This window comes from Schistocerca cancellata, chromosome 5, assembly GCF_023864275.1.
Source record: "Schistocerca cancellata isolate TAMUIC-IGC-003103 chromosome 5, iqSchCanc2.1, whole genome shotgun sequence".
Classification (NCBI taxonomy): domain Eukaryota; kingdom Metazoa; phylum Arthropoda; class Insecta; order Orthoptera; family Acrididae; genus Schistocerca; species Schistocerca cancellata.
Window position 1 is genome coordinate 840,395,188 of NC_064630.1, and position 24,485 is coordinate 840,419,672.

General features: G+C 54.4%; 25 non-coding genes across 25 annotated transcripts; all 25 read left to right on the top strand.

The window, feature by feature from the left end:
* The first annotated feature begins 148 nt into the window (after positions 1-148).
* LOC126189690 (5S ribosomal RNA) lies at positions 149-267 on the top strand. The gene has a single exon (XR_007538187.1). It is a non-coding gene; the product is annotated as a 5S ribosomal RNA (ribosomal RNA).
* An 866-nt stretch (positions 268-1,133) lies between these two features.
* Positions 1,134-1,252, top strand: LOC126189667 (5S ribosomal RNA). The gene has a single exon (XR_007538166.1). It is a non-coding gene; the product is annotated as a 5S ribosomal RNA (ribosomal RNA).
* Positions 1,253-2,100: 848 nt separating this feature from the next.
* Positions 2,101-2,219, top strand: LOC126189691 (5S ribosomal RNA). The gene has a single exon (XR_007538188.1). It is a non-coding gene; the product is annotated as a 5S ribosomal RNA (ribosomal RNA).
* Positions 2,220-3,085: 866 nt separating this feature from the next.
* Positions 3,086-3,204, top strand: LOC126189568 (5S ribosomal RNA). The gene has a single exon (XR_007538070.1). It is a non-coding gene; the product is annotated as a 5S ribosomal RNA (ribosomal RNA).
* Positions 3,205-4,063: 859 nt separating this feature from the next.
* On the top strand, positions 4,064-4,182 carry LOC126189581 (5S ribosomal RNA). Its single transcript, XR_007538082.1, has one exon. It is a non-coding gene; the product is annotated as a 5S ribosomal RNA (ribosomal RNA).
* An 857-nt stretch (positions 4,183-5,039) lies between these two features.
* Positions 5,040-5,158, top strand: LOC126189582 (5S ribosomal RNA). The gene has a single exon (XR_007538083.1). It is a non-coding gene; the product is annotated as a 5S ribosomal RNA (ribosomal RNA).
* An 852-nt stretch (positions 5,159-6,010) lies between these two features.
* LOC126189534 (5S ribosomal RNA) lies at positions 6,011-6,129 on the top strand. The gene has a single exon (XR_007538036.1). It is a non-coding gene; the product is annotated as a 5S ribosomal RNA (ribosomal RNA).
* Positions 6,130-6,974: 845 nt separating this feature from the next.
* LOC126189692 (5S ribosomal RNA) lies at positions 6,975-7,093 on the top strand. The gene has a single exon (XR_007538189.1). It is a non-coding gene; the product is annotated as a 5S ribosomal RNA (ribosomal RNA).
* An 865-nt stretch (positions 7,094-7,958) lies between these two features.
* LOC126189583 (5S ribosomal RNA) lies at positions 7,959-8,077 on the top strand. Its single transcript, XR_007538084.1, has one exon. It is a non-coding gene; the product is annotated as a 5S ribosomal RNA (ribosomal RNA).
* Positions 8,078-8,936: 859 nt separating this feature from the next.
* Positions 8,937-9,055, top strand: LOC126189584 (5S ribosomal RNA). The gene has a single exon (XR_007538085.1). It is a non-coding gene; the product is annotated as a 5S ribosomal RNA (ribosomal RNA).
* Positions 9,056-9,903: 848 nt separating this feature from the next.
* On the top strand, positions 9,904-10,022 carry LOC126189693 (5S ribosomal RNA). Its single transcript, XR_007538190.1, has one exon. It is a non-coding gene; the product is annotated as a 5S ribosomal RNA (ribosomal RNA).
* An 867-nt stretch (positions 10,023-10,889) lies between these two features.
* Positions 10,890-11,008, top strand: LOC126189585 (5S ribosomal RNA). Its single transcript, XR_007538086.1, has one exon. It is a non-coding gene; the product is annotated as a 5S ribosomal RNA (ribosomal RNA).
* Positions 11,009-11,865: 857 nt separating this feature from the next.
* Positions 11,866-11,984, top strand: LOC126189586 (5S ribosomal RNA). The gene has a single exon (XR_007538087.1). It is a non-coding gene; the product is annotated as a 5S ribosomal RNA (ribosomal RNA).
* Positions 11,985-12,831: 847 nt separating this feature from the next.
* LOC126189695 (5S ribosomal RNA) lies at positions 12,832-12,950 on the top strand. Its single transcript, XR_007538193.1, has one exon. It is a non-coding gene; the product is annotated as a 5S ribosomal RNA (ribosomal RNA).
* An 866-nt stretch (positions 12,951-13,816) lies between these two features.
* Positions 13,817-13,935, top strand: LOC126189587 (5S ribosomal RNA). The gene has a single exon (XR_007538088.1). It is a non-coding gene; the product is annotated as a 5S ribosomal RNA (ribosomal RNA).
* An 860-nt stretch (positions 13,936-14,795) lies between these two features.
* On the top strand, positions 14,796-14,914 carry LOC126189588 (5S ribosomal RNA). Its single transcript, XR_007538089.1, has one exon. It is a non-coding gene; the product is annotated as a 5S ribosomal RNA (ribosomal RNA).
* Positions 14,915-15,761: 847 nt separating this feature from the next.
* On the top strand, positions 15,762-15,880 carry LOC126189696 (5S ribosomal RNA). Its single transcript, XR_007538194.1, has one exon. It is a non-coding gene; the product is annotated as a 5S ribosomal RNA (ribosomal RNA).
* Positions 15,881-16,747: 867 nt separating this feature from the next.
* LOC126189589 (5S ribosomal RNA) lies at positions 16,748-16,866 on the top strand. Its single transcript, XR_007538090.1, has one exon. It is a non-coding gene; the product is annotated as a 5S ribosomal RNA (ribosomal RNA).
* Positions 16,867-17,724: 858 nt separating this feature from the next.
* Positions 17,725-17,843, top strand: LOC126189592 (5S ribosomal RNA). The gene has a single exon (XR_007538092.1). It is a non-coding gene; the product is annotated as a 5S ribosomal RNA (ribosomal RNA).
* An 846-nt stretch (positions 17,844-18,689) lies between these two features.
* On the top strand, positions 18,690-18,808 carry LOC126189697 (5S ribosomal RNA). Its single transcript, XR_007538195.1, has one exon. It is a non-coding gene; the product is annotated as a 5S ribosomal RNA (ribosomal RNA).
* An 867-nt stretch (positions 18,809-19,675) lies between these two features.
* On the top strand, positions 19,676-19,794 carry LOC126189593 (5S ribosomal RNA). The gene has a single exon (XR_007538093.1). It is a non-coding gene; the product is annotated as a 5S ribosomal RNA (ribosomal RNA).
* An 859-nt stretch (positions 19,795-20,653) lies between these two features.
* LOC126189594 (5S ribosomal RNA) lies at positions 20,654-20,772 on the top strand. Its single transcript, XR_007538094.1, has one exon. It is a non-coding gene; the product is annotated as a 5S ribosomal RNA (ribosomal RNA).
* An 847-nt stretch (positions 20,773-21,619) lies between these two features.
* On the top strand, positions 21,620-21,739 carry LOC126189714 (5S ribosomal RNA). The gene has a single exon (XR_007538211.1). It is a non-coding gene; the product is annotated as a 5S ribosomal RNA (ribosomal RNA).
* Positions 21,740-22,605: 866 nt separating this feature from the next.
* On the top strand, positions 22,606-22,724 carry LOC126189595 (5S ribosomal RNA). The gene has a single exon (XR_007538095.1). It is a non-coding gene; the product is annotated as a 5S ribosomal RNA (ribosomal RNA).
* An 859-nt stretch (positions 22,725-23,583) lies between these two features.
* Positions 23,584-23,702, top strand: LOC126189596 (5S ribosomal RNA). Its single transcript, XR_007538096.1, has one exon. It is a non-coding gene; the product is annotated as a 5S ribosomal RNA (ribosomal RNA).
* The last annotated feature ends 783 nt before the right edge of the window (positions 23,703-24,485 follow it).

Sequence of the window (24,485 nt, forward strand, 5' to 3'; positions counted from 1 at the left end):
GACGCCGGGCGCGCCTCCCCGCGCCGTCCTCGAGGAACTGGCGGTTGCGGAAGGAAGCGCTTTCGTCAAATGCGGCCGAAAACTAACAATTTGTGTGTTGGGAGAAAAGCCGAACGCGAATTCTGCCGTGCTCCTACATTAGATGAGCGCCAACGGCCATACCATGATGAATACACCGGTTCTCGTCCGTTCACCGAAGTTAAGCATCATCGGGCCCGACTAGTACTTGGATGGGTGACCACCTGGGGAACCCGGGTGCTGCTGGCTCCATTCCTGTTTTTTTTTTTTTTTGTTATGTCACCAGCCCAATTTTCAAACTACCTATCTGTTGTGACAAAGATGCTTCTTTATGCCTTTTAAACTACTGTAATGGTACGAAAATGCAGTAATTAACTCAGTTTGAGGGAGAATGTGCTAACCAAGTTTGCCAAAAAGACTTTGAAAACGACAAAACAGTACGAATCGGCAGGTGATTTCTGAAATACGTCACCGCCTATTGTTGTGTAGGAGTGTAGAGTTCCAAATTTGATTTGTAACCACGAATTTATTCCTTAGTCGTCTCGTCTCGTCTCGTCTCGTCTCGTCTCGTCCCGCAGACGTTTGTCGTGCTTGCGCTGTCATATGGACCACGACCCGAGCGGCAGCGAGCGGCAGTCGAGCAAAGTCGGGACAAGTCGGGACGGGGACAGGGACAGGGATAGGAATGGTGCGAATGCACTGCAAACTACGCAGACACCTGGTGTGAGGCGAGGCGAGGCGAGGCGAGTCGAGGCGAGGCGAGGAAGCCCACATCGCTACCAGTGGGCCCTCCAGCACGACACTGCCACATCCCGCACAGGCCCTCCGCTGAACACCAGGGACAAGATGCGTCCTCCGCTAGTGTCGAAGGCTGAACGCGCCCAGCGAATGACAGGGGGTGCAACGAGCAGCAGTGCGTCTCACACACGCGGCGGTGCGCCCGCCAATTCGGCCGTCACTCTGCTGGGACGCCGGGCGCGCCTCCCCGCGCCGTCCTCGAGGAACTGGCGGTTGCGGAAGGAAGCGCTTTCGTCAAATGCGGCCGAAAACTAACATTTTGTGTGTTGGGAGAAAAGCCGAACGCGAATTCTGCCGTGCTCCTACATTAGATGAGCGTCAACGGCCATACCATGATGAATACACCGGTTCTCGTCCGATCACCGAAGTTAAGCATCATCGGGCACGGCTAGTACTTGGATGGGTGACCGCCTGGGAAACCCGGGTGCTGCTGGCTCCCTTCCTGTTTTTTTTTTTTGTTATGTCGCCAGCCCAATTTTCAAACTATCTTTCTGTTGTGACAAAGATGCTTCTTTAAGCCTTTTAAACTACTGTAATGGTACGAAAATGCAGTAATTAACTCAGTTTGAGGGAGAATGTGCTAACCAAGTTTGCCAAGAAGACTTTGTAAACAACAAAACATTACGAATCGTTAGGTGATTTCTGAAATACGTCACCGCCTATTGTTGTGTAGGAGTGTAGAGTTCCAAATTTGATTTGTAACGACGAATTTAATCGTTAGTCGTCTCGTCTCGTCTCGTCTCGTCTCGTCCCGCAGACGTTTGTCGTGCTTGCGCTGTCATATGGACCACGACCCGAGCGGCAGCGAGCGGCAGTCGAGCAAAGTCGGGACAAGTCGGGACGGGGACAGGGACAGGGATAGGAATGGTGCGAATGCACTGCAAACTACGCAGACACCTGGTGTGTGGCGAGGCGAGGCGAGGCGAGGCGAGGAAGCCCACATCGCTACCAGTGGGCCCTCCAGCACGACACTGCCACACCCCACACAGGCCTTCCGCTGAACATCAGGGACAAGATGCGTCCTCCGCTAGTGTCGAAGGCTGCACGCGCCCAGCGAATGACAGGGGGTGCAACGAGCAGCAGTGCGTCTCACACACGCGGCGGTGCGCCCGCCAATTCGGCCGTCACTCTGCTGGGACGCCGGGCGCGCCTCCCCGCGCCGTCCTCGAGGAACTGGCGGTTGCGGAAGGAAGCGCTTTCGTCAAATGCGGCCGAAAACTAACATTTTGTGTGTTGGGAGAAAAGCCGAACGCGAATTCTGCCGTGCTCCTACATTAGATGAGCGCCAACGGCCATACCATGATGAATACACCGGTTCTCGTCCGTTCACCGAAGTTAAGCATCATCGGGCCCGACTAGTACTTGGATGGGTGACCACCTGGGGAACCCGGGTGCTGCTGGCTCCATTCCTGTTTTTTTTTTTTTTTGTTATGTCACCAGCCCAATTTTCAAACTACCTATCTGTTGTGACAAAGATGCTTCTTTATGCCTTTTAAACTACTGTAATGGTACGAAAATGCAGTAATTAACTCAGTTTGAGGGAGAATGTGCTAACCAAGTTTGCCAAAAAGACTTTGAAAACGACAAAACAGTACGAATCGGCAGGTGATTTCTGAAATACGTCACCGCCTATTGTTGTGTAGGAGTGTAGAGTTCCAAATTTGATTTGTAACCACGAATTTATTCCTTAGTCGTCTCGTCTCGTCTCGTCTCGTCTCGTCTCGTCCCGCAGACGTTTGTCGTGCTTGCGCTGTCATATGGACCACGACCCGAGCGGCAGCGAGCGGCAGTCGAGCAAAGTCGGGACAAGTCGGGACGGGGACAGGGACAGGGATAGGAATGGTGCGAATGCACTGCAAACTACGCAGACACCTGGTGTGAGGCGAGGCGAGGCGAGGCGAGTCGAGGCGAGGCGAGGAAGCCCACATCGCTACCAGTGGGCCCTCCAGCACGACACTGCCACATCCCGCACAGGCCCTCCGCTGAACACCAGGGACAAGATGCGTCCTCCGCTAGTGTCGAAGGCTGAACGCGCCCAGCGAATGACAGGGGGTGCAACGAGCAGCAGTGCGTCTCACACACGCGGCGGTGCGCCCGCCAATTCGGCCGTCACTCTGCTGGGACGCCGGGCGCGCCTCCCCGCGCCGTCCTCGAGGAACTGGCGGTTGCGGAAGGAAGCGCTTTCGTCAAATGCGGCCGAAAACTAACATTTTGTGTGTTGGGAGAAAAGCCGAACGCGAATTCTGCCGTGCTCCTACATTAGATGAGCGTCAACGGCCATACCATGATGAATACACCGGTTCTCGTCCGATCACCGAAGTTAAGCATCATCGGGCCTGGCTAGTACTTGGATGGGTGACCGCCTGGGAAACCCGGGTGCTGCTGGCTCCCTTCCTGTTTTTTTTTTTTTGTTATGTCGCCAGCCCAATTTTCAAACTATCTTTCTGTTGTGACAAAGATGCTTCTTTAAGCCTTTTAAACTACTGTAATGGTACGAAAATGCAGTAATTAACTCAGTTTGAGGGAGAATGTGCTAACCAAGTTTGCCAAGAAGACTTTGTAAACAACAAAACATTACGAATCGTTAGGTGATTTCTGAAATACGTCACCGCCTATTGTTGTGTAGGAGTGTAGAGTTCCAAATTTGATTTGTAACCACGAATTTATTCCTTAGTCGTCTCGTCTCGTCTCGTCTCGTCTCGTCCCGCAGTCGTTTGTCGTGCTTGCGCTGTCATATGGACCACGACCCGAGCGGCAGCGAGCGGCAGTCGAGCAAAGTCGGGACAAGTCGGGACGGGGACAGGGACAGGGATAGGAATGGTGCGAATGCACTGCAAACTACGCAGACACCTGGTGTGAGGCGAGGCGAGGCGAGGCGAGTCGAGGCGAGGCGAGGAAGCCCACATCGCTACCAGTGGGCCCTCCAGCACGACACTGCCACATCCCGCACAGGCCCTCCGCTGAACACCAGGGACAAGATGCGTCCTCCGCTAGTGTCGAAGGCTGAACGCGCCCAGCGAATGACAGGGGGTGCAACGAGCAGCAGTGCGTCTCACACACGCGGCGGTGCGCCCGCCAATTCGGCCGTCACTCTGCTGGGACGCCGGGCGCGCCTCCCCGCGCCGTCCTCGAGGAACTGGCGGTTGCGGAAGGAAGCGCTTTCGTCAAATGCGGCCGAAAACTAACATTTTGTGTGTTGGGAGAAAAGCCGAATGCGAATTCTGCCGTGCTCCTACATTAGATGAGCGTCAACGGCCATACCATGATGAATACACCGGTTCTCGTCCGATCACCGAAGTTAAGCATCATCGGGCCCGGCTAGTACTTGGATGGGTGACCGCCTGGGAAACCCGGGTGCTGCTGGCTCCCTTCCTGTTTTTTTTTTTGTTATGTCGCCAGCCCAATTTTCAAACTATCTTTCTGTTGTGACAAAGATGCTTCTTTAAGCCTTTTAAACTACTGTAATGGTACGAAAATGCAGTAATTAACTCAGTTTGAGGGAGAATGTGCTAACCAAGTTTGCCAAGAAGACTTTGTAAACAACAAAACATTACGAATCGTTAGGTGATTTCTGAAATACGTCACCGCCTATTGTTGTGTAGGAGTGTAGAGTTCCAAATTTGATTTGTAACCACGAATTTATTCCTTAGTCGTCTCGTCTCGTCTCGTCTCGTCTCGTCCCGCAGACGTTTGTCGTGCTTGCGCTGTCATATGGACCACGACCCGAGCGGCAGCGAGCGGCAGTCGAGCAAAGTCGGGACAAGTCGGGACGGGGACAGGGACAGGGATAGGAATGGTGCGAATGCACTGCAAACTACGCAGACACCTGGTGTGAGGCGAGGCGAGGCGAGGCGAGTCGAGGCGAGGCGAGGAAGCCCACATCGCTACCAGTGGGCCCTCCAGCACGACACTGCCACATCCCGCACAGGCCCTCCGCTGAACACCAGGGACAAGATGCGTCCTCCGCTAGTGTCGAAGGCTGAACTCGCCCAGCGAATGACAGGGGGTGCAACGAGCAGCAGTGCGTCTCACACACGCGGCGGTGCGCCCGCCAATTCGGCCGTCACTCTGCTGGGACGCCGGGCGCGCCTCCCCGCGCCGTCCTCGAGGAACTGGCGGTTGCGGAAGGAAGCGCTTTCGTCAAATGCGGCCGAAAACTAACATTTTGTGTGTTGGGAGAAAAGCCGAATGCGAATTCTGCCGTGCTCCTACATTAGATGAGCGTCAACGGCCATACCATGATGAATACACCGGTTCTCGTCCGATCACCGAAGTTAAGCATCATCGGGCCCGGCTAGTACTTGGATGGGTGACCGCCTGGGAAACCCGGGTGCTGCTGGCTCCCTTCCTGTTTTTTTTTTTGTTATGTCGCCAGCCCAATTTTCAAACTATCTTTCTGTTGTGACAAAGATGCTTCTTTAAGCCTTTTAAACTACTGTAATGGTACGAAAATGCAGTAATTAACTCAGTTTGAGGGAGAATGTGCTAATCAAGTTTGCCAAGAAGACTTTGAAAACGTCAAAACAGTACAAATCGGCAGGTGATTTCTGAAATACGTCACCGCCTATTGTTGTGTAGGAGTGTAGAGTTCCAAATTTGATTTGTAACGACGAATTTAATCGTTAGTCGTCTCGTCTCGTCTCGTCTCGTCTCGTCCCGCAGACGTTTGTCGTGCTTGCGCTGTCATATGGACCACGACCCGAGCGGCAGCGAGCGGCAGTCGAGCAAAGTCGGGACAAGTCGGGACGGGGACTGGGACAGGGATAGGAATGGTGCGAATGCACTGCAAACTACGCAGACACCTGGTGTGAGGCGAGGCGTGGCGAGGCGAGGCGAGGCGAGGAAGCCCACATCGCTACCAGTGGGACCTCCAGCACGACACTGCCACATCCCGCACAGGCCCTCCGCTGAACACCAGGGACAAGATGCGTCCTCCGCTAGTGTCGAAGGCTGAACGCGCCCAGCGAATGACAGGGGGTGCAACGAGCAGCAGTGCGTCTCACACACGCGGCGGTGCGCCCGCCAATTCGGCCGTCACTCTGCTGGGACGCCGGGCGCGCCTCCCCGCGCCGTCCTCGAGGAACTGGCGGTTGCGGAAGGAAGCGCTTTCGTCAAATGCGGCCGAAAACTAACATTTTGTGTGTTGGGAGAAAAGCCGAACGCGAATTCTGCCGTGCTCCTACATTAGATGAGCGTCAACGGCCATACCATGATGAATACACCGGTTCTCGTCCGATCACCGAAGTTAAGCGTCATCGGGCCCGGCTAGTACTTGGATGGGTGACCGCCTGGGAAACCCGGGTGCTGTTGGCTCCCTTCCTGTTTTTTTTTGTTATGTCGCCAGCCCAATTTTCAAACTACCTTTCTGTTGTGACAAAGATGCTTCTTTAAGCCTTTTAAACTACTGTAATGGTACGAAAATGCAGTAATTAACTCAGTTTGAGGGAGAATGTGCTAACCAAGTTTGCCAAGAAGACTTTGAAAACGTCAAAACAGTACAAATCGGCAGGTGATTTCTGAAATACGTCACCGCCTATTGTTGTGTAGGAGTGTAGAGTTCCAAATTTGATTTGTAACCACGAATTTATTCCTTAGTCGTCTCGTCTCGTCTCGTCTCGTCTCGTCCCGCAGACGTTTGTCATGCTTGCGCTGTCATATGGACCACGACCCGAGCGGCAGCGAGCGGCAGTCGAGCAAAGTCGGGACAAGTCGGGACGGGGACAGGGACAGGGATAGGAATGGTGCGAATGCACTGCAAACTACGCAGACACCTGGTGTGTGGCGAGGCGAGGCGAGGCGAGGCGAGGAAGCCCACATCGCTACCAGTGGGCCCTCCAGCACGACACTGCCACACCCCACACAGGCCTTCCGCTGAACATCAGGGACAAGATGCGTCCTCCGCTAGTGTCGAAGGCTGCACGCGCCCAGCGAATGACAGGGGGTGCAACGAGCAGCAGTGCGTCTCACACACGCGGCGGTGCGCCCGCCAATTCGGCCGTCACTCTGCTGGGACGCCGGGCGCGCCTCCCCGCGCCGTCCTCGAGGAACTGGCGGTTGCGGAAGGAAGCGCTTTCGTCAAATGCGGCCGAAAACTAACATTTTGTGTGTTGGGAGAAAAGCCGAACGCGAATTCTGCCGTGCTCCTACATTAGATGAGCGCCAACGGCCATACCATGATGAATACACCGGTTCTCGTCCGTTCACCGAAGTTAAGCATCATCGGGCCCGACTAGTACTTGGATGGGTGACCACCTGGGGAACCCGGGTGCTGCTGGCTCCATTCCTGTTTTTTTTTTTTTTGTTATGTCACCAGCCCAATTTTCAAACTACCTATCTGTTGTGACAAAGATGCTTCTTTATGCCTTTTAAACTACTGTAATGGTACGAAAATGCAGTAATTAACTCAGTTTGAGGGAGAATGTGCTAACCAAGTTTGCCAAAAAGACTTTGAAAACGACAAAACAGTACGAATCGGCAGGTGATTTCTGAAATACGTCACCGCCTATTGTTGTGTAGGAGTGTAGAGTTCCAAATTTGATTTGTAACCACGAATTTATTCCTTAGTCGTCTCGTCTCGTCTCGTCTCGTCTCGTCTCGTCCCGCAGACGTTTGTCGTGCTTGCGCTGTCATATGGACCACGACCCGAGCGGCAGCGAGCGGCAGTCGAGCAAAGTCGGGACAAGTCGGGACGGGGACAGGGACAGGGATAGGAATGGTGCGAATGCACTGCAAACTACGCAGACACCTGGTGTGAGGCGAGGCGAGGCGAGGCGAGTCGAGGCGAGGCGAGGAAGCCCACATCGCTACCAGTGGGCCCTCCAGCACGACACTGCCACATCCCGCACAGGCCCTCCGCTGAACACCAGGGACAAGATGCGTCCTCCGCTAGTGTCGAAGGCTGAACGCGCCCAGCGAATGACAGGGGGTGCAACGAGCAGCAGTGCGTCTCACACACGCGGCGGTGCGCCCGCCAATTCGGCCGTCACTCTGCTGGGACGCCGGGCGCGCCTCCCCGCGCCGTCCTCGAGGAACTGGCGGTTGCGGAAGGAAGCGCTTTCGTCAAATGCGGCCGAAAACTAACATTTTGTGTGTTGGGAGAAAAGCCGAATGCGAATTCTGCCGTGCTCCTACATTAGATGAGCGTCAACGGCCATACCATGATGAATACACCGGTTCTCGTCCGATCACCGAAGTTAAGCATCATCGGGCCCGGCTAGTACTTGGATGGGTGACCGCCTGGGAAACCCGGGTGCTGCTGGCTCCCTTCCTGTTTTTTTTTTTTTGTTATGTCGCCAGCCCAATTTTCAAACTATCTTTCTGTTGTGACAAAGATGCTTCTTTAAGCCTTTTAAACTACTGTAATGGTACGAAAATGCAGTAATTAACTCAGTTTGAGGGAGAATGTGCTAACCAAGTTTGCCAAGAAGACTTTGTAAACAACAAAACATTACGAATCGTTAGGTGATTTCTGAAATACGTCACCGCCTATTGTTGTGTAGGAGTGTAGAGTTCCAAATTTGATTTGTAACCACGAATTTATTCCTTAGTCGTCTCGTCTCGTCTCGTCTCGTCTCGTCCCGCAGACGTTTGTCGTGCTTGCGCTGTCATATGGACCACGACCCGAGCGGCAGCGAGCGGCAGTCGAGCAAAGTCGGGACAAGTCGGGACGGGGACAGGGACAGGGATAGGAATGGTGCGAATGCACTGCAAACTACGCAGACACCTGGTGTGAGGCGAGGCGAGGCGAGGCGAGTCGAGGCGAGGCGAGGAAGCCCACATCGCTACCAGTGGGCCCTCCAGCACGACACTGCCACATCCCGCACAGGCCCTCCGCTGAACACCAGGGACAAGATGCGTCCTCCGCTAGTGTCGAAGGCTGAACGCGCCCAGCGAATGACAGGGGGTGCAACGAGCAGCAGTGCGTCTCACACACGCGGCGGTGCGCCCGCCAATTCGGCTGTCACTCTGCTGGGACGCCGGGCGCGCCTCCCCGCGCCGTCCTCGAGGAACTGGCGGTTGCGGAAGGAAGCGCTTTCGTCAAATGCGGCCGAAAACTAACATTTTGTGTGTTGGGAGAAAAGCCGAATGCGAATTCTGCCGTGCTCCTACATTAGATGAGCGTCAACGGCCATACCATGATGAATACACCGGTTCTCGTCCGATCACCGAAGTTAAGCATCATCGGGCCCGGCTAGTACTTGGATGGGTGACCGCCTGGGAAACCCGGGTGCTGCTGGCTCCCTTCCTGTTTTTTTTTTTTGTTATGTCGCCAGCCCAATTTTCAAACTATCTTTCTGTTGTGACAAAGATGCTTCTTTAAGCCTTTTAAACTACTGTAATGGTACGAAAATGCAGTAATTAACTCAGTTTGAGGGAGAATGTGCTAATCAAGTTTGCCAAGAAGACTTTGAAAACGTCAAAACAGTACAAATCGGCAGGTGATTTCTGAAATACGTCACCGCCTATTGTTGTGTAGGAGTGTAGAGTTCCAAATTTGATTTGTAACGACGAATTTAATCGTTAGTCGTCTCGTCTCGTCTCGTCTCGTCTCGTCCCGCAGACGTTTGTCGTGCTTGCGCTGTCATATGGACCACGACCCGAGCGGCAGCGAGCGGCAGTCGAGCAAAGTCGGGACAAGTCGGGACGGGGACAGGGACAGGGATAGAAATGGTGCGAATGCACTGCAAACTACGCAGACACCTGGTGTGTGGCGAGGCGAGGCGAGGCGAGGCGAGGAAGCCCACATCGCTACCAGTGGGCCCTCCAGCACGACACTGCCACACCCCACACAGGCCTTCCGCTGAACATCAGGGACAAGATGCGTCCTCCGCTAGTGTCGAAGGCTGCACGCGCCCAGCGAATGACAGGGGGTGCAACGAGCAGCAGTGCGTCTCACACACGCGGCGGTGCGCCCGCCAATTCGGCCGTCACTCTGCTGGGACGCCGGGCGCGCCTCCCCGCGCCGTCCTCGAGGAACTGGCGGTTGCGGAAGGAAGCGCTTTCGTCAAATGCGGCCGAAAACTAACATTTTGTGTGTTGGGAGAAAAGCCGAATGCGAATTCTGCCGTGCTCCTACATTAGATGAGCGCCAACGGCCATACCATGATGAATACACCGGTTCTCGTCCGTTCACCGAAGTTAAGCATCATCGGGCCCGACTAGTACTTGGATGGGTGACCACCTGGGGAACCCGGGTGCTGCTGGCTCCATTCCTGTTTTTTTTTTTTTTTTGTTATGTCACCAGCCCAATTTTCAAACTACCTATCTGTTGTGACAAAGATGCTTCTTTATGCCTTTTAAACTACTGTAATGGTACGAAAATGCAGTAATTAACTCAGTTTGAGGGAGAATGTGCTAACCAAGTTTGCCAAAAAGACTTTGAAAACGACAAAACAGTACGAATCGGCAGGTGATTTCTGAAATACGTCACCGCCTATTGTTGTGTAGGAGTGTAGAGTTCCAAATTTGATTTGTAACCACGAATTTATTCCTTAGTCGTCTCGTCTCGTCTCGTCTCGTCTCGTCTCGTCCCGCAGACGTTTGTCGTGCTTGCGCTGTCATATGGACCACGACCCGAGCGGCAGCGAGCGGCAGTCGAGCAAAGTCGGGACAAGTCGGGACGGGGACAGGGACAGGGATAGGAATGGTGCGAATGCACTGCAAACTACGCAGACACCTGGTGTGAGGCGAGGCGAGGCGAGGCGAGTCGAGGCGAGGCGAGGAAGCCCACATCGCTACCAGTGGGCCCTCCAGCACGACACTGCCACATCCCGCACAGGCCCTCCGCTGAACACCAGGGACAAGATGCGTCCTCCGCTAGTGTCGAAGGCTGAACGCGCCCAGCGAATGACAGGGGGTGCAACGAGCAGCAGTGCGTCTCACACACGCGGCGGTGCGCCCGCCAATTCGGCCGTCACTCTGCTGGGACGCCGGGCGCGCCTCCCCGCGCCGTCCTCGAGGAACTGGCGGTTGCGGAAGGAAGCGCTTTCGTCAAATGCGGCCGAAAACTAACATTTTGTGTGTTGGGAGAAAAGCCGAACGCGAATTCTGCCGTGCTCCTACATTAGATGAGCGTCAACGGCCATACCATGATGAATACACCGGTTCTCGTCCGATCACCGAAGTTAAGCATCATCGGGCCCGGCTAGTACTTGGATGGGTGACCGCCTGGGAAACCCGGGTGCTGCTGGCTCCCTTCCTGTTTTTTTTTTTGTTATGTCGCCAGCCCAATTTTCAAACTATCTTTCTGTTGTGACAAAGATGCTTCTTTAAGCCTTTTAAACTACTGTAATGGTACGAAAATGCAGTAATTAACTCAGTTTGAGGGAGAATGTGCTAACCAAGTTTGCCAAGAAGACTTTGTAAACAACAAAACATTACGAATCGTTAGGTGATTTCTGAAATACGTCACCGCCTATTGTTGTGTAGGAGTGTAGAGTTCCAAATTTGATTTGTAACCACGAATTTATTCCTTAGTCGTCTCGTCTCGTCTCGTCTCGTCTCGTCCCGCAGACGTTTGTCGTGCTTGCGCTGTCATATGGACCACGACCCGAGCGGCAGCGAGCGGCAGTCGAGCAAAGTCGGGACAAGTCGGGACGGGGACAGGGACAGGGATAGGAATGGTGCGAATGCACTGCAAACTACGCAGACACCTGGTGTGAGGCGAGGCGAGGCGAGGCGAGTCGAGGCGAGGCGAGGAAGCCCACATCGCTACCAGTGGGCCCTCCAGCACGACACTGCCACATCCCGCACAGGCCCTCCGCTGAACACCAGGGACAAGATGCGTCCTCCGCTAGTGTCGAAGGCTGAACGCGCCCAGCGAATGACAGGGGGTGCAACGAGCAGCAGTGCGTCTCACACACGCGGCGGTGCGCCCGCCAATTCGGCTGTCACTCTGCTGGGACGCCGGGCGCGCCTCCCCGCGCCGTCCTCGAGGAACTGGCGGTTGCGGAAGGAAGCGCTTTCGTCAAATGCGGCCGAAAACTAACATTTTGTGTGTTGGGAGAAAAGCCGAATGCGAATTCTGCCGTGCTCCTACATTAGATGAGCGTCAACGGCCATACCATGATGAATACACCGGTTCTCGTCCGATCACCGAAGTTAAGCATCATCGGGCCCGGCTAGTACTTGGATGGGTGACCGCCTGGGAAACCCGGGTGCTGCTGGCTCCCTTCCTGTTTTTTTTTTTGTTATGTCGCCAGCCCAATTTTCAAACTATCTTTCTGTTGTGACAAAGATGCTTCTTTAAGCCTTTTAAACTACTGTAATGGTACGAAAATGCAGTAATTAACTCAGTTTGAGGGAGAATGTGCTAATCAAGTTTGCCAAGAAGACTTTGAAAACGTCAAAACAGTACAAATCGGCAGGTGATTTCTGAAATACGTCACCGCCTATTGTTGTGTAGGAGTGTAGAGTTCCAAATTTGATTTGTAACGACGAATTTAATCGTTAGTCGTCTCGTCTCGTCTCGTCTCGTCTCGTCCCGCAGACGTTTGTCGTGCTTGCGCTGTCATATGGACCACGACCCGAGCGGCAGCGAGCGGCAGTCGAGCAAAGTCGGGACAAGTCGGGACGGGGACAGGGACAGGGATAGGAATGGTGCGAATGCACTGCAAACTACGCAGACACCTGGTGTGTGGCGAGGCGAGGCGAGGCGAGGCGAGGAAGCCCACATCGCTACCAGTGGGCCCTCCAGCACGACACTGCCACACCCCACACAGGCCTTCCGCTGAACATCAGGGACAAGATGCGTCCTCCGCTAGTGTCGAAGGCTGCACGCGCCCAGCGAATGACAGGGGGTGCAACGAGCAGCAGTGCGTCTCACACACGCGGCGGTGCGCCCGCCAATTCGGCCGTCACTCTGCTGGGACGCCGGGCGCGCCTCCCCGCGCCGTCCTCGAGGAACTGGCGGTTGCGGAAGGAAGCGCTTTCGTCAAATGCGGCCGAAAACTAACATTTTGTGTGTTGGGAGAAAAGCCGAACGCGAATTCTGCCGTGCTCCTACATTAGATGAGCGCCAACGGCCATACCATGATGAATACACCGGTTCTCGTCCGTTCACCGAAGTTAAGCATCATCGGGCCCGACTAGTACTTGGATGGGTGACCACCTGGGGAACCCGGGTGCTGCTGGCTCCATTCCTGTTTTTTTTTTTTTTTGTTATGTCACCAGCCCAATTTTCAAACTACCTATCTGTTGTGACAAAGATGCTTCTTTATGCCTTTTAAACTACTGTAATGGTACGAAAATGCAGTAATTAACTCAGTTTGAGGGAGAATGTGCTAACCAAGTTTGCCAAAAAGACTTTGAAAACGACAAAACAGTACGAATCGGCAGGTGATTTCTGAAATACGTCACCGCCTATTGTTGTGTAGGAGTGTAGAGTTCCAAATTTGATTTGTAACCACGAATTTATTCCTTAGTCGTCTCGTCTCGTCTCGTCTCGTCTCGTCTCGTCCCGCAGACGTTTGTCGTGCTTGCGCTGTCATATGGACCACGATCCGAGCGGCAGCGAGCGGCAGTCGAGCAAAGTCGGGACAAGTCGGGACGGGGACAGGGACAGGGATAGGAATGGTGCGAATGCACTGCAAACTACGCAGACACCTGGTGTGAGGCGAGGCGAGGCGAGGCGAGTCGAGGCGAGGCGAGGAAGCCCACATCGCTACCAGTGGGCCCTCCAGCACGACACTGCCACATCCCGCACAGGCCCTCCGCTGAACACCAGGGACAAGATGCGTCCTCCGCTAGTGTCGAAGGCTGAACGCGCCCAGCGAATGACAGGGGGTGCAACGAGCAGCAGTGCGTCTCACACACGCGGCGGTGCGCCCGCCAATTCGGCCGTCACTCTGCTGGGACGCCGGGCGCGCCTCCCCGCGCCGTCCTCGAGGAACTGGCGGTTGCGGAAGGAAGCGCTTTCGTCAAATGCGGCCGAAAACTAACATTTTGTGTGTTGGGAGAAAAGCCGAACGCGAATTCTGCCGTGCTCCTACATTAGATGAGCGTCAACGGCCATACCATGATGAATACACCGGTTCTCGTCCGATCACCGAAGTTAAGCATCATCGGGCCCGGCTAGTACTTGGATGGGTGACCGCCTGGGAAACCCGGGTGCTGCTGGCTCCCTTCCTGTTTTTTTTTTTTTTGTTATGTCGCCAGCCCAATTTTCAAACTATCTTTCTGTTGTGACAAAGATGCTTCTTTAAGCCTTTTAAACTACTGTAATGGTACGAAAATGCAGTAATTAACTCAGTTTGAGGGAGAATGTGCTAACCAAGTTTGCCAAGAAGACTTTGTAAACAACAAAACATTACGAATCGTTAGGTGATTTCTGAAATACGTCACCGCCTATTGTTGTGTAGGAGTGTAGAGTTCCAAATTTGATTTGTAACCACGAATTTATTCCTTAGTCGTCTCGTCTCGTCTCGTCTCGTCTCGTCCCGCAGACGTTTGTCGTGCTTGCGCTGTCATATGGACCACGACCCGAGCGGCAGCGAGCGGCAGTCGAGCAAAGTCGGGACAAGTCGGGACGGGGACAGGGACAGGGATAGGAATGGTGCGAATGCACTGCAAACTACGCAGACACCTGGTGTGAGGCGAGGCGAGGCGAGGCGAGTCGAGGCGAGGCGAGGAAGCCCACATCGCTACCAGTGGGCCCTCCAGCACGACACTGCCACATCCCGCACAGGCCCTCCGCTGAACACCAGGGACAAGATGCGTCCTCCGCTAGTGTCGAAGGCTGAACGCGCCCAGCGAATGACAGGGGGTGCAACGAGCAGCAGTGCGTCTCACACACGCGGCGGTGCGCCCGCCAATTCGGCTGTCACTCTGCTGGGACGCCGGGCGCGCCTCCCCGCGCCGTCCTCGAGGAACTGGCGGTTGCGGAAGGAAGCGCTTTCGTCAAATGCGGCCGAAAACTAACATTTTGTGTGTTGGGAGAAAAGCCGAATGCGAATTCTGCCGTGCTCCTACATTAGATGAGCGTCAACGGCCATACCATGATGAATACACCGGTTCTCGTCCGATCACCGAAGTTAAGCATCATCGGGCCCGGCTAGTACTTGGATGGGTGACCGCCTGGGAAACCCGGGTGCTGCTGGCTCCCTTCCTGTTTTTTTTTTTGTTATGTCGCCAGCCCAATTTTCAAACTATCTTTCTGTTGTGACAAAGATGCTTCTTTAAGCCTTTTAAACTACTGTAATGGTACGAAAATGCAGTAATTAACTCAGTTTGAGGGAGAATGTGCTAATCAAGTTTGCCAAGAAGACTTTGAAAACGTCAAAACAGTACAAATCGGCAGGTGATTTCTGAAATACGTCACCGCCTATTGTTGTGTAGGAGTGTAGAGTTCCAAATTTGATTTGTAACGACGAATTTAATCGTTAGTCGTCTCGTCTCGTCTCGTCTCGTCTCGTCCCGCAGACGTTTGTCGTGCTTGCGCTGTCATATGGACCACGACCCGAGCGGCAGCGAGCGGCAGTCGAGCAAAGTCGGGACAAGTCGGGACGGGGACAGGGACAGGGATAGGAATGGTGCGAATGCACTGCAAACTACGCAGACACCTGGTGTGTGGCGAGGCGAGGCGAGGCGAGGCGAGGAAGCCCACATCGCTACCAGTGGGCCCTCCAGCACGACACTGCCACACCCCACACAGGCCTTCCGCTGAACATCAGGGACAAGATGCGTCCTCCGCTAGTGTCGAAGGCTGCACGCGCCCAGCGAATGACAGGGGGTGCAACGAGCAGCAGTGCGTCTCACACACGCGGCGGTGCGCCCGCCAATTCGGCCGTCACTCTGCTGGGACGCCGGGCGCGCCTCCCCGCGCCGTCCTCGAGGAACTGGCGGTTGCGGAAGGAAGCGCTTTCGTCAAATGCGGCCGAAAACTAACATTTTGTGTGTTGGGAGAAAAGCCGAATGCGAATTCTGCCGTGCTCCTACATTAGATGAGCGCCAACGGCCATACCATGATGAATACACCGGTTCTCGTCCGTTCACCGAAGTTAAGCATCATCGGGCCCGACTAGTACTTGGATGGGTGACCACCTGGGGAACCCGGGTGCTGCTGGCTCCATTCCTGTTTTTTTTTTTTTTTTGTTATGTCACCAGCCCAATTTTCAAACTACCTATCTGTTGTGACAAAGATGCTTCTTTATGCCTTTTAAACTACTGTAATGGTACGAAAATGCAGTAATTAACTCAGTTTGAGGGAGAATGTGCTAACCAAGTTTGCCAAAAAGACTTTGAAAACGACAAAACAGTACGAATCGGCAGGTGATTTCTGAAATACGTCACCGCCTATTGTTGTGTAGGAGTGTAGAGTTCCAAATTTGATTTGTAACCACGAATTTATTCCTTAGTCGTCTCGTCTCGTCTCGTCTCGTCTCGTCTCGTCCCGCAGACGTTTGTCGTGCTTGCGCTGTCATATGGACCACGACCCGAGCGGCAGCGAGCGGCAGTCGAGCAAAGTCGGGACAAGTCGGGACGGGGACAGGGACAGGGATAGGAATGGTGCGAATGCACTGCAAACTACGCAGACACCTGGTGTGAGGCGAGGCGAGGCGAGGCGAGTCGAGGCGAGGCGAGGAAGCCCACATCGCTACCAGTGGGCCCTCCAGCACGACACTGCCACATCCCGCACAGGCCCTCCGCTGAACACCAGGGACAAGATGCGTCCTCCGCTAGTGTCGAAGGCTGAACGCGCCCAGCGAATGACAGGGGGTGCAACGAGCAGCAGTGCGTCTCACACACGCGGCGGTGCGCCCGCCAATTCGGCCGTCACTCTGCTGGGACGCCGGGCGCGCCTCCCCGCGCCGTCCTCGAGGAACTGGCGGTTGCGGAAGGAAGCGCTTTCGTCAAATGCGGCCGAAAACTAACATTTTGTGTGTTGGGAGAAAAGCCGAACGCGAATTCTGCCGTGCTCCTACATTAGATGAGCGTCAACGGCCATACCATGATGAATACACCGGTTCTCGTCCGATCACCGAAGTTAAGCATCATCGGGCCCGGCTAGTACTTGGATGGGTGACCGCCTGGGAAACCCGGGTGCTGCTGGCTCCCTTCCTGTTTTTTTTTTTTGTTATGTCGCCAGCCCAATTTTCAAACTATCTTTGTGTTGTGACAAAGATGCTTCTTTAAGCCTTTTAAACTACTGTAATGGTACGAAAATGCAGTAATTAACTCAGTTTGAGGGAGAATGTGCTAACCAAGTTTGCCAAGAAGACTTTGTAAACAACAAAACATTACGAATCGTTAGGTGATTTCTGAAATACGTCACCGCCTATTGTTGTGTAGGAGTGTAGAGTTCCAAATTTGATTTGTAACCACGAATTTATTCCTTAGTCGTCTCGTCTCGTCTCGTCTCGTCTCGTCCCGCAGACGTTTGTCGTGCTTGCGCTGTCATATGGACCACGACCCGAGCGGCAGCGAGCGGCAGTCGAGCAAAGTCGGGACAAGTCGGGACGGGGACAGGGACAGGGATAGGAATGGTGCGAATGCACTGCAAACTACGCAGACACCTGGTGTGAGGCGAGGCGAGGCGAGGCGAGTCGAGGCGAGGCGAGGAAGCCCACATCGCTACCAGTGGGCCCTCCAGCACGACACTGCCACATCCCGCACAGGCCCTCCGCTGAACACCAGGGACAAGATGCGTCCTCCGCTAGTGTCGAAGGCTGAACGCGCCCAGCGAATGACAGGGGGTGCAACGAGCAGCAGTGCGTCTCACACACGCGGCGGTGCGCCCGCCAATTCGGCTGTCACTCTGCTGGGACGCCGGGCGCGCCTCCCCGCGCCGTCCTCGAGGAACTGGCGGTTGCGGAAGGAAGCGCTTTCGTCAAATGCGGCCGAAAACTAACATTTTGTGTGTTGGGAGAAAAGCCGAATGCGAATTCTGCCGTGCTCCTACATTAGATGAGCGTCAACGGCCATACCATGATGAATACACCGGTTCTCGTCCGATCACCGAAGTTAAGCATCATCGGGCCCGGCTAGTACTTGGATGGGTGACCGCCTGGGAAACCCGGGTGCTGCTGGCTCCCTTCCTGTTTTTTTTTTTTGTTATGTCGCCAGCCCAATTTTCAAACTATCTTTCTGTTGTGACAAAGATGCTTCTTTAAGCCTTTTAAACTACTGTAATGGTACGAAAATGCAGTAATTAACTCAGTTTGAGGGAGAATGTGCTAATCAAGTTTGCCAAGAAGACTTTGAAAACGTCAAAACAGTACAAATCGGCAGGTGATTTCTGAAATACGTCACCGCCTATTGTTGTGTAGGAGTGTAGAGTTCCAAATTTGATTTGTAACGACGAATTTAATCGTTAGTCGTCTCGTCTCGTCTCGTCTCGTCTCGTCCCGCAGACGTTTGTCGTGCTTGCGCTGTCATATGGACCACGACCCGAGCGGCAGCGAGCGGCAGTCGAGCAAAGTCGGGACAAGTCGGGACGGGGACAGGGACAGGGATAGGAATGGTGCGAATGCACTGCAAACTACGCAGACACCTGGTGTGTGGCGAGGCGAGGCGAGGCGAGGCGAGGAAGCCCACATCGCTACCAGTGGGCCCTCCAGCACGACACTGCCACACCCCACACAGGCCTTCCGCTGAACATCAGGGACAAGATGCGTCCTCCGCTAGTGTCGAAGGCTGCACGCGCCCAGCGAATGACAGGGGGTGCAACGAGCAGCAGTGCGTCTCACACACGCGGCGGTGCGCCCGCCAATTCGGCCGTCACTCTGCTGGGACGCCGGGCGCGCCTCCCCGCGCCGTCCTCGAGGAACTGGCGGTTGCGGAGAAGCGCTTTCGTCAAATGCGGCCGAAAACTAACATTTTGTGTGTTGGGAGAAAAGCCGAACGCGAATTCTGCCGTGCTCCTACATTAGATGAGCGCCAACGGCCATACCATGATGAATACACCGGTTCTCGTCCGTTCACCGAAGTTAAGCATCATCGGGCCCGACTAGTACTTGGATGGGTGACCACCTGGGGAACCCGGGTGCTGCTGGCTCCATTCCTGTTTTTTTTTTTTTTTGTTATGTCACCAGCCCAATTTTCAAACTACCTATCTGTTGTGACAAAGATGCTTCTTTATGCCTTTTAAACTACTGTAATGGTACGAAAATGCAGTAATTAACTCAGTTTGAGGGAGAATGTGCTAACCAAGTTTGCCAAAAAGACTTTGAAAACGACAAAACAGTACGAATCGGCAGGTGATTTCTGAAATACGTCACCGCCTATTGTTGTGTAGGAGTGTAGAGTTCCAAATTTGATTTGTAACCACGAATTTATTCCTTAGTCGTCTCGTCTCGTCTCGTCTCGTCTCGTCTCGTCCCGCAGACGTTTGTCGTGCTTGCGCTGTCATATGGACCACGACCCGAGCGGCAGCGAGCGGCAGTCGAGCAAAGTCCGGGACAAGTCGGGACGGGGACAGGGACAGGGATAGGAATGGTGCGAATGCACTGCAAACTACGCAGACACCTGGTGTGAGGCGAGGCGAGGCGAGGCGAGTCGAGGCGAGGCGAGGAAGCCCACATCGCTACCAGTGGGCCCTCCAGCACGACACTGCCACATCCCGCACAGGCCCTCCGCTGAACACCAGGGACAAGATGCGTCCTCCGCTAGTGTCGAAGGCTGAACGCGCCCAGCGAATGACAGGGGGTGCAACGAGCAGCAGTGCGTCTCACACACGCGGCGGTGCGCCCGCCAATTCGGCCGTCACTCTGCTGGGACGCCGGGCGCGCCTCCCCGCGCCGTCCTCGAGGAACTGGCGGTTGCGGAAGGAAGCGCTTTCGTCAAATGCGGCCGAAAACTAACATTTTGTGTGTTGGGAGAAAAGCCGAACGCGAATTCTGCCGTGCTCCTACATTAGATGAGCGTCAACGGCCATACCATGATGAATACACCGGTTCTCGTCCGATCACCGAAGTTAAGCATCATCGGGCCCGGCTAGTACTTGGATGGGTGACCGCCTGGGAAACCCGGGTGCTGCTGGCTCCCTTCCTGTTTTTTTTTTTTTGTTATGTCGCCAGCCCAATTTTCAAACTATCTTTCTGTTGTGACAAAGATGCTTCTTTAAGCCTTTTAAACTACTGTAATGGTACGAAAATGCAGTAATTAACTCAGTTTGAGGGAGAATGTGCTAACCAAGTTTGCCAAGAAGACTTTGTAAACAACAAAACATTACGAATCGTTAGGTGATTTCTGAAATACGTCACCGCCTATTGTTGTGTAGGAGTGTAGAGTTCCAAATTTGATTTGTAACCACGAATTTATTCCTTAGTCGTCTCGTCTCGTCTCGTCTCGTCTCGTCCCGCAGACGTTTGTCGTGCTTGCGCTGTCATATGGACCACGACCCGAGCGGCAGCGAGCGGCAGTCGAGCAAAGTCGGGACAAGTCGGGACGGGGACAGGGACAGGGATAGGAATGGTGCGAATGCACTGCAAACTACGCAGACACCTGGTGTGAGGCGAGGCGAGGCGAGGCGAGTCGAGGCGAGGCGAGGAAGCCCACATCGCTACCAGTGGGCCCTCCAGCACGACACTGCCACATCCCGCACAGGCCCTCCGCTGAACACCAGGGACAAGATGCGTCCTCCGCTAGTGTCGAAGGCTGAACGCGCCCAGCGAATGACAGGGGGTGCAACGAGCAGCAGTGCGTCTCACACACGCGGCGGTGCGCCCGCCAATTCGGCTGTCACTCTGCTGGGACGCCGGGCGCGCCTCCCCGCGCCGTCCTCGAGGAACTGGCGGTTGCGGAAGGAAGCGCTTTCGTCAAATGCGGCCGAAAACTAACATTTTGTGTGTTGGGAGAAAAGCCGAATGCGAATTCTGCCGTGCTCCTACATTAGATGAGCGTCAACGGCCATACCATGATGAATACACCGGTTCTCGTCCGATCACCGAAGTTAAGCATCATCGGGCCCGGCTAGTACTTGGATGGGTGACCGCCTGGGAAACCCGGGTGCTGCTGGCTCCCTTCCTGTTTTTTTTTTTGTTATGTCGCCAGCCCAATTTTCAAACTATCTTTCTGTTGTGACAAAGATGCTTCTTTAAGCCTTTTAAACTACTGTAATGGTACGAAAATGCAGTAATTAACTCAGTTTGAGGGAGAATGTGCTAATCAAGTTTGCCAAGAAGACTTTGAAAACGTCAAAACAGTACAAATCGGCAGGTGATTTCTGAAATACGTCACCGCCTATTGTTGTGTAGGAGTGTAGAGTTCCAAATTTGATTTGTAACGACGAATTTAATCGTTAGTCGTCTCGTCTCGTCTCGTCTCGTCTCGTCCCGCAGACGTTTGTCGTGCTTGCGCTGTCATATGGACCACGACCCGAGCGGCAGCGAGCGGCAGTCGAGCAAAGTCGGGACAAGTCGGGACGGGGACAGGGACAGGGATAGGAATGGTGCGAATGCACTGCAAACTACGCAGACACCTGGTGTGTGGCGAGGCGAGGCGAGGCGAGGCGAGGAAGCCCACATCGCTACCAGTGGGCCCTCCAGCACGACACTGCCACACCCCACACAGGCCTTCCGCTGAACATCAGGGACAAGATGCGTCCTCCGCTAGTGTCGAAGGCTGCACGCGCCCAGCGAATGACAGGGGGTGCAACGAGCAGCAGTGCGTCTCACACACGCGGCGGTGCGCCCGCCAATTCGGCCGTCACTCTGCTGGGACGCCGGGCGCGCCTCCCCGCGCCGTCCTCGAGGAACTGGCGGTTGCGGAAGGAAGCGCTTTCGTCAAATGCGGCCGAAAACTAACATTTTGTGTGTTGGGAGAAAAGCCGAACGCGAATTCTGCCGTGCTCCTACATTAGATGAGCGCCAACGGCCATACCATGATGAATACACCGGTTCTCGTCCCGTTCACCGAAGTTAAGCATCATCGGGCCCGACTAGTACTTGGATGGGTGACCACCTGGGGAACCCGGGTGCTGCTGGCTCCATTCCTGTTTTTTTTTTTTTTTGTTATGTCACCAGCCCAATTTTCAAACTACCTATCTGTTGTGACAAAGATGCTTCTTTATGCCTTTTAAACTACTGTAATGGTACGAAAATGCAGTAATTAACTCAGTTTGAGGGAGAATGTGCTAACCAAGTTTGCCAAAAAGACTTTGAAAACGACAAAACAGTACGAATCGGCAGGTGATTTCTGAAATACGTCACCGCCTATTGTTGTGTAGGAGTGTAGAGTTCCAAATTTGATTTGTAACCACGAATTTATTCCTTAGTCGTCTCGTCTCGTCTCGTCTCGTCTCGTCTCGTCCCGCAGACGTTTGTCGTGCTTGCGCTGTCATATGGACCACGACCCGAGCGGCAGCGAGCGGCAGTCGAGCAAAGTCGGGACAAGTCGGGACGGGGACAGGGACAGGGATAGGAATGGTGCGAATGCACTGCAAACTACGCAGACACCTGGTGTGAGGCGAGGCGAGGCGAGGCGAGTCGAGGCGAGGCGAGGAAGCCCACATCGCTACCAGTGGGCCCTCCAGCACGACACTGCCACATCCCGCACAGGCCCTCCGCTGAACACCAGGGACAAGATGCGTCCTCCGCTAGTGTCGAAGGCTGAACGCGCCCAGCGAATGACAGGGGGTGCAACGAGCAGCAGTGCGTCTCACACACGCGGCGGTGCGCCCGCCAATTCGGCCGTCACTCTGCTGGGACGCCGGGCGCGCCTCCCCGCGCCGTCCTCGAGGAACTGGCGGTTGCGGAAGGAAGCGCTTTCGTCAAATGCGGCCGAAAACTAACATTTTGTGTGTTGGGAGAAAAGCCGAACGCGAATTCTGCCGTGCTCCTACATTAGATGAGCGTCAACGGCCATACCATGATGAATACACCGGTTCTCGTCCGATCACCGAAGTTAAGCATCATCGGGCCCGGCTAGTACTTGGATGGGTGACCGCCTGGGAAACCCGGGTGCTGCTGGCTCCCTTCCTGTTTTTTTTTTTTTGTTATGTCGCCAGCCCAATTTTCAAACTATCTTTCTGTTGTGACAAAGATGCTTCTTTAAGCCTTTTAAACTACTGTAATGGTACGAAAATGCAGTAATTAACTCAGTTTGAGGGAGAATGTGCTAACCAAGTTTGCCAAGAAGACTTTGTAAACAACAAAACATTACGAATCGTTAGGTGATTTCTGAAATACGTCACCGCCTATTGTTGTGTAGGAGTGTAGAGTTCCAAATTTGATTTGTAACCACGAATTTATTCCTTAGTCGTCTCGTCTCGTCTCGTCTCGTCTCGTCCCGCAGACGTTTGTCGTGCTTGCGCTGTCATATGGACCACGACCCGAGCGGCAGCGAGCGGCAGTCGAGCAAAGTCGGGACAAGTCGGGACGGGGACAGGGACAGGGATAGGAATGGTGCGAATGCACTGCAAACTACGCAGACACCTGGTGTGAGGCGAGGCGAGGCGAGGCGAGTCGAGGCGAGGCGAGGAAGCCCACATCGCTACCAGTGGGCCCTCCAGCACGACACTGCCACATCCCGCACAGGCCCTCCGCTGAACACCAGGGACAAGATGCGTCCTCCGCTAGTGTCGAAGGCTGAACGCGCCCAGCGAATGACAGGGGGTGCAACGAGCAGCAGTGCGTCTCACACACGCGGCGGTGCGCCCGCCAATTCGGCTGTCACTCTGCTGGGACGCCGGGCGCGCCTCCCCGCGCCGTCCTCGAGGAACTGGCGGTTGCGGAAGGAAGCGCTTTCGTCAAATGCGGCCGAAAACTAACATTTTGTGTGTTGGGAGAAAAGCCGAATGCGAATTCTGCCGTGCTCCTACATTAGATGAGCGTCAACGGCCATACCATGATGAATACACCGGTTCTCGTCCGATCACCGAAGTTAAGCATCATCGGGCCCGGCTAGTACTTGGATGGGTGACCGCCTGGGAAACCCGGGTGCTGCTGGCTCCCTTCCTGTTTTTTTTTTTGTTATGTCGCCAGCCCAATTTTCAAACTATCTTTCTGTTGTGACAAAGATGCTTCTTTAAGCCTTTTAAACTACTGTAATGGTACGAAAATGCAGTAATTAACTCAGTTTGAGGGAGAATGTGCTAATCAAGTTTGCCAAGAAGACTTTGAAAACGTCAAAACAGTACAAATCGGCAGGTGATTTCTGAAATACGTCACCGCCTATTGTTGTGTAGGAGTGTAGAGTTCCAAATTTGATTTGTAACGACGAATTTAATCGTTAGTCGTCTCGTCTCGTCTCGTCTCGTCTCGTCCCGCAGACGTTTGTCGTGCTTGCGCTGTCATATGGACCACGACCCGAGCGGCAGCGAGCGGCAGTCGAGCAAAGTCGGGACAAGTCGGGACGGGGACAGGGACAGGGATAGGAATGGTGCGAATGCACTGCAAACTACGCAGACACCTGGTGTGTGGCGAGGCGAGGCGAGGCGAGGCGAGGAAGCCCACATCGCTACCAGTGGGCCCTCCAGCACGACACTGCCACACCCCACACAGGCCTTCCGCTGAACATCAGGGACAAGATGCGTCCTCCGCTAGTGTCGAAGGCTGCACGCGCCCAGCGAATGACAGGGGGTGCAACGAGCAGCAGTGCGTCTCACACACGCGGCGGTGCGCCCGCCAATTCGGCCGTCACTCTGCTGGGACGCCGGGCGCGCCTCCCCGCGCCGTCCTCGAGGAACTGGCGGTTGCGGAAGGAAGCGCTTTCGTCAAATGCGGCCGAAAACT